This window comes from Mirounga angustirostris, unplaced genomic scaffold (genome assembly GCF_029215605.1).
Source record: "Mirounga angustirostris isolate CCGP_5_RB_7025 unplaced genomic scaffold, mMirAng1.0.hap1 SCAF_5, whole genome shotgun sequence".
Lineage (NCBI taxonomy): Eukaryota > Metazoa > Chordata > Mammalia > Carnivora > Phocidae > Mirounga > Mirounga angustirostris.
The window spans coordinates 140,542,252-140,551,438 of record NW_026991713.1 but is presented as its reverse complement, the minus strand read 5'-3'; the positions used below and the strand labels follow the sequence as shown (position 1 = coordinate 140,551,438).

Here is a 9,187-nt window from a genome sequence, read left to right as displayed (position 1 = left end):
AAAATGCCACAGACTTTTTTTTTCTTTTCCATCTTTTGTTACACTAGCTACAACTTCAATGCAATATTAAATAAAAGTGAAGACACATATAGAAGATACTTCGAATCATTATCCATTTGGGGCATCTCCCCTAGGCTCTTATTTTTATCGACGTGCTTTACTAACGTAAAGGAAATTCCTTCTCATGCTCTTTACTAAGAGATTTATTCTTTTACATAATGAATCAATGTTGAATTGCTTATTGAGATGATCATGAGATTTCTGAGTCTGTCTCTGGGTGACTTGCATTTATGGATTTTCTAATGATAAACCAAACGAGTTTTGTGATGCACCCCGTTGGGTCACAGTGTATCATCCCTTGTAGACTGGGGTGGGTGTGAACTGTTAATTTCTGGAACTTGATGTGTGTATTTTCCTTTTTTTTTTTTTTTTAAGTAGGCTCTATGCCCAGCACGGAGCTCAATGCAGGTCTCAAACTCATGACCCTGAGATCGAGACCTGAGCTGAGATCAAGAGTTGGAGGCTTAACCGACGGAGCCCCCCAGGTGCCCCTATATTTTCCTTTCTTATAATGACTGGTCTGGTCTGGTGGTGACGTCAGTGTCAGTCAGTGCCTTCTTAGGAGAAGGCGTGTGGGTTTCACACTTTCCCTCTTTTGGGGGGAAGATCTTGTTTAAAGCTGGGCTGATAAATGGCTTAAAATTTTGATAGAACCCATCTTTAAAATATCCATGCCTGGTGCTTTTTTTTTTTTTTTAAATAAGATTTTTTAAATGGTCCTATTTTTCATGATGATTTCCACAATTATTATTTCTATGCTCCCTCTGTCGGGTCAGGTTTACAGAGGTATAATCTACATCAGTAAAATTCAGCCATTTTACTGTGCGGATCTATGAGTTCGGACAAATGCACACAGTCAGAGAATAATCACCTCACTTCAGACTTCCCTTGTGCCCCTTCATTGTCGAGTCCTCTGTCCCCCTGGCCTCTGGCAGCTGATGACGTGTTTTCTGGCCTATAATTTTACCTTTTCCAGAATGTCATGTACATGGGACCACACAGCGTTTGCAGTCTGCGCTCCTCACTTAACATGCATTCGAGGCTTACTCATATCACAGCTGCCCTGACTTACTCTGTTCCTTCCATTGCGTGGATGCACTGATTGTTTACCTATGTTTTGTTTCTTTCTAATTTGAAGAGGTTTTTGTTGTTGTTACACGAATTTCCCTCTTGCAGGATGTTTGTGCTATTGCAGGTTTTAGATGATCTTGCATAAAGCCAGTCTACATGTTTGCATCCAGGTTTCTCTGTGAATGCAAGCTTTCATCTCCCTCGCTCATGGTACGTCCCTGTTTAACTTCGTCCTCACCGGCCTTTGGCTTTATCAGCTTTTTTTTTTTTTAAAAGATTTTATTTATTCATTTGACAGAGAGAGAGCGAGAGAGGGAACACAAGCAGGGGGAGTGGGAGAGGGAGAAGCAGGTTTCCCGCTGAGCAGGGAGCCCGATGTGGGGCTCGATCCCAGGACCCTGGAATCATGACCTGAGCCGAAGGCAGACGCTTAACAACTGAGCCACCCAGGCGCCCCTCAGCTTTTTGAAATACTGTTTTCATAGGTGTGCATTTGTCTTACTTTGCATTTTCCTAATGACGAATGACGTCGAGTACTTTTTCACATGACTGTTTGCCATTCAGGTGGCTCCTTCTGTGAAGTGTTTAAATTTTTTCAGGAGGGGCGCCTGGGTGGCTCAGTTGGTTAAGCGACTGCCTTCAGCTCAGGTCATGATCCTGGAGTCCCGGGATCGAGTCCCGCATCAGGCTCCCTGCTCGGTGAGGAGCCTGCTTCTCCCTCTAACCCTCCCCCCTCTCATGTACTCTCTCTCTCTCTCATTCTCGCTCTCTCAAATAAATTAATAAATCTTTTTAAAAAATAAATCTTTTTAGGATTTCTTTACTTGGATTTTTGTTTTCTCATTATGGAATTTGGACAATTCCTTATACATTCTGGGTACAAGTATTTTATCTTCTGCAAATGTTTTCTCCCCGCCTGCAACTTCCCTGCTCTTCTGTTTCCTTTGTTTTTTGATGAGCATGTTTTTAATTTTGACAAAATCCAACTTATCAAAAGCACTTTTTAATGAATCATGCTATGGTTTTTTTTGTTTGTTTGTTTGGTTTTTTTAAAAGATTTTATTTATTTATTTGAGAGAGAGAATGAGATAGAGAGCATGAGAGGGAGGAGGGTCAGAGGGAGAAGCAGACTCCCTGCCGAGCAGGGAGCCCGATGCGGGACTCAATCCTGGGACTCCAGGATCATGACCCGAGCCGAAGGCAGTTGCTTAACCAACTGAGCCACCCAGGCGCCCTGAATCATGCTATGTTTTGCCTAGCATTTGCCTGCGATATCTTTTTCTACCCTTTTCCCTTTAACTTTTGCTTCTGTCTTGTAAGCAGCATATATCGGGATGTGTTTTATAGCCACTTTCGATATGGGTGTTTTTACCACTAAGTTCGCTCGCTCTGTGTTTATTACAATCGCCAATATACTCAGACTGATTCCTACTACCTTAATTTATTATTTATATTGTTCAACTATCCCTGTTTCTTTTTTTCCCTTTCTTGCCTGTCTTCTAGAACAGGTGTCCACAGGAAGGCAAGACCGAGTCTGCACCTTCTGCCTCCTGGTCTGACTTTCCTAATTCTTTTTTTTTTTTTTTAAGATTTTTATTTATTTATTCATGAGAGACAGAGAGAGAGAGAGAGAGAGAGAAGCAGAGGGAGAAACAGGCTCCCAAGGAGCAGGGAGCCCGATGCGGGACTCGATCCCAGGACCCTGGGATCATGACCTGAGCCGAAGGCAGACGCTTAACCGACTGAGCCACCCAGGCGCCCTGACTTTCCTAATTCTGTCACCTGGTCGATATCATTTGGACTGTTGATCCTGAGTTACCGTGGATCTATATTCTCTTTGTCTTTGATACGATCTTTCAAAAAAAGATAACAGTAATCTTTATCAGGATACTTGATTTCTTTGACTGAATATCTCTCTTGCAACATTTTCCTTTAAGAGTTTTATCTAAACTGTTTCAAAGGGCGGCAAAGGTTTGCAATCCTATTCCTGAGGATATACTTAAAATGTGGCTCTTAAAGGGAGGTTTGCTCTAAGTGATTTTTGTTCACCTCGAACGACACGCAGAACGGCGTGCACATGCATGCATGCATGCGTCCCTGTGCTTGCCTGCTGACCCATGCATGGCCCCTGGCCTCCCTCAGCCTTTTGGAGAGGACAGGAGCGTGCCAGGGGTGACCACCCATGACCAGAACCATGGCCTCCTCCACGGCTGCACTTTTGCATATTCTCACATTGAATCATTACATGTGTCCCCTGGGGCTCAAACTGGAACTATCCAGGCAGGCAGGGTCTCCTCAAAAGATGCCTTCATTCTGAGGGAAGACCTTTTTTGCATTTCTAGGCTTTGCATCCGGCTGCACCCATGGCAGGTCCCCCACCTCCCCACCCCGGGCATCTGCTGGCAATGAGGCCCAAGGCCCTTTCCAGTGCCTCCTGCCCTGTTCTGGGGGGCCCTGCTAAAGGGAGCGGAGATCTAGGGCCTGACAGAGGACAGGAGTGGGCCCATCACCCCAGTACCCTCCCTGCCCTGGGACTCCCCAGTGCCCCACACCATGCTGCACACCTTGACCCTGCTTGTCTAAAGCCAGCATGAGCAGAAAAGAACGGGGCTCCTGTCTCCTGCTCTGAGGCTGGGACTGGGGTTCTCATCCTTTCTTCTGGGCCGTGTGGGCCTCCTGGTATCTCCCTGTCCTCCCTGGGGTAGGGGGCTCCCTGGCTCAGCTGCAGTGCAACCTGGGCTGGGCCGGGGGCCTGGGGTCATTGCCCCATCACCTAATCTCTTCTCGCGACACAGTGGGGGCCTCAGGGAGTGGCTGAGGCCAGCATAGAATGGGTCTCCCAGGGGGTCTCGGACAAGTTTCCTGGCAGCCTGAGAACCCCAGGCCCTGGACACCCCCCTCATTTCCCCTCTCTTGGGTGAGCACGGGAGGCCAAGACACTCTGCATGCAAGAAAGATAAAGTACAACTCAGTAGGAAGTTCAGGGCCGGCTGGGGCACTGTCCATGAATCCCAGACAGAGCGGAACAATTCCCATGGAAGGGGTTCCAGGAATCCTGTCCATCCTGGTCCTGAGATGTCCGGTGGGAAACAGGGTGTGGAGCATGCCAGTCTGCTCAGAACACCCCCACTGCCACGAGTGACTGGGGCCCAGAGAGCAGGACCGTGGGCCAGCGGAACAGCCCCCAAGCCCGAAGGCAGAATGGCTTCAACTTCATCTCTGCCTCAGCCTAAAGTCCCTTCCCTGAGACAGCAGCTGGGTCAGGCCCCTTTCCACCAAATTCCTCACTGCAGACATCAAGTTCACAACCGTGCCCTTCGTGATGGGACCCACTCCCAAAGTGTGGCCCCGACAGATTTCCTCCTTTGCCTGCCCAGGGTCCAGCCCGGCCCTCCTGGCAGAGGACGGCAAGGCTGTGACCACCGGTCCCACGGAAGAAGGCCTGTTGGGCCGCAGCGTGTCCCCCTGAGAAGGCTGGCCTGCTCTGGCCACTTTCTGTGTTATTAGGATAAATGGGGGCCCTGGAGGGGCGGCCCGGGAAGGAACTGCCGTGGAGAAAGCTGGTGCTGGGGTCTGAGCTCTCTGCCCCTAGGCCCCTGCAGATGCTGTGGTTGCTGTTTCTGACCCTCCCCTGGCTGGGGGGCTCTGTGCCCGTGACCCCTGGTGAGTCCTGATCCCCTCCAACGTGCTCAGGGCTCCCAGGACTCAGCCAGGGGGAATGGGGACTGTTCCTTAGGGAAAAACTTCCCTTGTCCCTTCCTGAGCTCTGGGAAGGTCATTGTCTGGGCCCCTGATGGCCCCTCAACTTGTTTCTGCAGACTCTGGCCCAGGGCGTGAGCTGGTGGGCATAGTGGGGGGCTGCGCTGTCTCAGCCAGGAGGTATCCGTGGCAGGTCAGCCTGAGGTTCTACAGTATGAATCATGGCCTGTGGCAGCACATCTGTGGGGGCTCCCTCATCCACCCCCAGTGGGTGCTGACCGCTGCCCACTGCGTTGAGCCGTGAGTCGTGCCGTCCCCATCCCCATGGCTGGGTGTGTGTGTGTGTGTGCGTGTGTGTGTGCACGTACTGCGTGCGTGAGCAGGGCCCTTCTGCGGGAGGCGGGCTTCCGGAGCCCTCCCCGGCTCTGCGTGCCCCCCAGCCTGCCCTGAGAAGCCCCGGCTCCCCTCTCCCCCAGGGACGACCTGGAGGCTTGTGCCTTCAGGATCCAGGTCGGGCAGCTGAGACTCTATGACCACGACCAGCTGCACAGCGTGGCTGAGATCATCCGCCACCCCAAGTTCAACGTGAGCCTGTCCGCCATGGGGGGCGCAGACATTGCCCTGCTGAGACTGGAGAACCCCCTGATGCTCTCTAAGGATGTGAACCTGGTCTCCCTCCCGGCGGCCTCCCTGAGGGTCCCCTGGAGGAAGATGTGCTGGATAACCGGCTGGGGTAACATCGCGGACAACTGTAGGCATTAGGGAGACTAGGAAGGATGAGAGGCTGGGGGTGCTGGGCCTTTATGGAAAGTGGCTCACCGCATGCACCTTCTGGGATCCCGGGGTAGGTGGGGTGTGATGCCAGGGTTTTGGATGGGAAGTTTCTGGAACACATCTCAGGAACTGGGAACTTGCTCTGGGCAGGCAAGTTTCCCTGCCGGATCCCACCTGGACTCTGGCCACCAAGGTTGGAGGGCAGACGGGGGCCCTCATGCCATGTGGGAAGAAATCCAGGCTCCCTAGTTTGGGTGACCCACCAAGGTCCCATCTCCTCTGCTGCTGAGGCAGAATTTTCCCAGGGGGCCTGTGGGTTCTGCTGCGGACATGGGCACAGGAGCCCGGACTCTGGCGAGGGGGTCCCACATCCTGGAGCTGGATGGGCACCCAGACCTTTAGGTGCCGTGTGGCCGACCCTGAGCATGGTGGATGTGGGAAACAGTACCAGGTCTGGTGCTGGACCCCAGCCCTGCAGTGGGGGGTGCCCTGATGGGCAGGGGAAGGCCCAGCACAAAGTGGAAGGAGTATCTGTGTGGTGGGAAGAGGAGCCCCGGTTCTCACGCAGCTCCTCCCGTTGCCCACAGTGCCGCTGCCCCCACCCTACCACCTGCAGGAGGTGGAGGTTCCTATCGTGGGGAACAGGGAGTGTAATCACTGCTATCAGAACTTGGGACAGCACCGATCAGGTCATTAAGGGCGACATGCTGTGTGCTGGGAGCGAGGGCCGGGACTCCTGACAGGTGAGGCCCCAGGCGGCCCTGGCCACTTCCTCTGTCCCCTTCTAGCCCAGGAGGATGGGACCTGCCTGTCCCTTAGCCATGGGGACAAGGGAAGCTCTCGCTGAGGGCCTTCTCTCCCCACAGATGGACTCTGGGGGCCCCCTGGTGTGCCGCTGAAATTGCACCTGGATCCAGGTGGGGATCGTGAGCTGGGGCCAAGGGTGTGGTCACCGCGATTTCCCTGGGGTGTACACCCGCGTCGTGAGCTACATGTCCTGGATCTGCCGGCATGTCCCGCTGTTCCTCAGACCCTAGAATGGTTGGGCGCCCCATCCTCTTGTCTCAGCACCCTGTTTTCCCTGTGGGGGGCAGGGAAACAGGGGCGAGGCCCCCAGTGGGGAGTACAGAGTGGGGAAAGCCCAGGAATCCTGCTGGAATTAGATTCTTATTAAACGTGGTGGGAAAACCTTCCAAGCCTGCGCATCCATGCTTGACTGTCGTGCATTTGGGGCTCAGGGAGTCGGCCGGCCAGGCCCGCCTGCTGGGGTCCCTGGTGCTGGCATCTCCAGGCCAGGCAGAGAGGAGAGGGAAGGGTTCCAGGGGCAGATTTCTGTGCTTCTCTCCCCGAAAGAACGTCAGCTGGGATGGGGTGCTGTTCTCAGCCCCAGACTCCCCTCCCTTCTCTCCTCCTTCCTGCCTGCTTCCCTCCAGCCCCACTTAAGCCACGGCTGAGGCATGGGATCCGGAGGGGATGCCCATGGGGTCCTCCTCCCACTGTTCTGCAGAGCCCCCTCCGCTCCTGGACAGTGTGGCTGGCTGGTGCCACAGACCATTTCCTCCCTTTCACCAGCTCCTTTTCTGGATGTTAAAAGTCCCATGTGACGAGTCAAAATGTCCCTGGTTCATTCTGAAAACATGTCCTGTAAGCCTTGGCCCCCTAAGGTCCTCCTGTGGGGGTGGCTTCCCCCCTCAAGGACAACTTCACTGGGAAAACAGGGGTCCTCTCAGGCACCTCTGCATTTTCTGGCTGCTACAGTGATGTGACAGCCAGCCCTGCACCCCACGCAGCTCTCTGTCATAGTCCAGAATGACCAGAGCTCCAGCGCGAAGTCCCTTATCAGGGCCAACAGGCTGCTCCCTGTCCTGCCCTGGACTGCTCAGCTCCCAGAAATCTCAGCTTGCCTCCTTCCCGCCAACCCCCAACCCCCCGCCACCTTAAAAAAAAAAAAAAAGGCAACAAATAAACATTAAATGGAAAGAATTTTAAAAGAGCCCACAGCTTTCATGTTCCTGATTCATTCGTAGCCAATAAACAGGACACAAGGGCCTAGAGAAGCCCCGAGACCTCTGTGTCCACAACGTGTTGGGGCCTCCTGGGCACCCCTCCCTGCACTGGGGATTTGGGGGTCTGAAAAGAGATAGCCCCCAGGTCTGCAGCAGGACTGTCCTGGGCTTAGCCACCAGGCGGGGGCCCATTGTCCAGCTCCCCCTCGAGGTTGGGAAACCCCTTCTTAGGGATCCATGCAGGGCCGCTTTCCCGTCTCCCCGGTGTGGGTGTGGCCACATGAGCCGGCTGAGCCGAGGCGGGGGCAGGGAGCAGGGTGCTGGGAGCCGGGCTGCTGAGGGCAGAGGAGGTGGGGGGTCAGCTGTGGGGGTCAGTGGGAGTCAGTGGCAGCCCTGCGGGTACTGCAGGGACAGCGTGGGGGACAGCTTCTGGCACCTGAGAGCACCCTCCTGCCCTCTCATCCCTCACCTTGCAGGCTTCAGTACGGAGCAGGGACCCACCCGGGGTTGAGACGACCGGACCCTTCCCCAGACACAGCACCCTCACCTCAGAAACCTCAGCCAGATCCCAGCACTCAGACTGGGAAGCCTTCTCTCCACGCTGGCCGAGGGGGTGTCCAGTCCCGGCAGGAGGGAGGAGGGCTCTGTGGGGGCCACACTGGGTCCCCACTGAGGTCGCTGCACCCCAGCCCTCGCCGGCGCAGGCCAGGTTCCCAGAACTCTTGTGGGTCTGCCTGGGGGAGTTGGTGGTCCCACGGGGGCTGCCCTCCTTCCCAGGTGTGTCCAGAGGGGAGGTGTGGACCCAGGACCTGGGGCTGGGGACCCCGGCTCAGCCCTTATCCTTCGGGTCTGCACTCTGACGAGGCTCCTAGGACAGGCCTTTCCTGACCGGGGAGCATCTCCTGTCTTCACTGCACTCACCGCCCTGGAGGTATGTGATTCGCCCCAGGACGGGCATTTGTCTACTTTGTCCACTGTGTTCCCAGCACCCATCCCTGGTCAGCCACAATGTGTTCTCTGCAAATGCTGATGCGCTGACCACTCATGCGGGGAAACCCTGCCCTGGAGACCCCCAGCTCTCACCCCACCTACTTCCTAGGCGGGGAGGATAAAGGGGCTCAGAGGCCCCAGGAGCAGACAGCAGAGGACCTGGAGTAGTAAGGACCCCGCTCAGACCCCTGCCCTCTCCACTCCTAGACCCGGAGGTCCTGGCCCTGGTCTCCTGACTCCAGCCCTCCCCTCTCCCCATGCAGATGCTGTGGCTGATGTTCCTGACCCTCCCCTGCCTGGGGGGCTCTGTGCCCATGACCCCAGGTGAGTCCTAGCCCCAAGCAATAACCCTGCTGTCCTGAAACCCACTGGTGATCGCGAGCCTGCACTGACCTGGGGTGGGACAGGGTGCTGACCTCCACATGAGGATGGCCTGTGGGAGAGACAAGGTGGGAGGCTGTGCTGAGCTCCAGGCAGGGGCATCTGGGTCCCTGAGGGCTCCTCATTGTGCTTCCCCAGATCCTCGCCTGGGGACTGAGCTGTGAGCATTGTGGGGGAGCATGATGTCCCTGCTGGGAAGTGGCTGT

General features: G+C 55.0%; 1 pseudogene; it reads left to right on the top strand.

Annotated features, from left to right (window-relative positions):
* Positions 1-4,733: 4,733 nt before the first annotated feature.
* Positions 4,734-6,641, top strand: LOC123842146 (mastin-like; annotated as a pseudogene).
* The last annotated feature ends 2,546 nt before the right edge of the window (positions 6,642-9,187 follow it).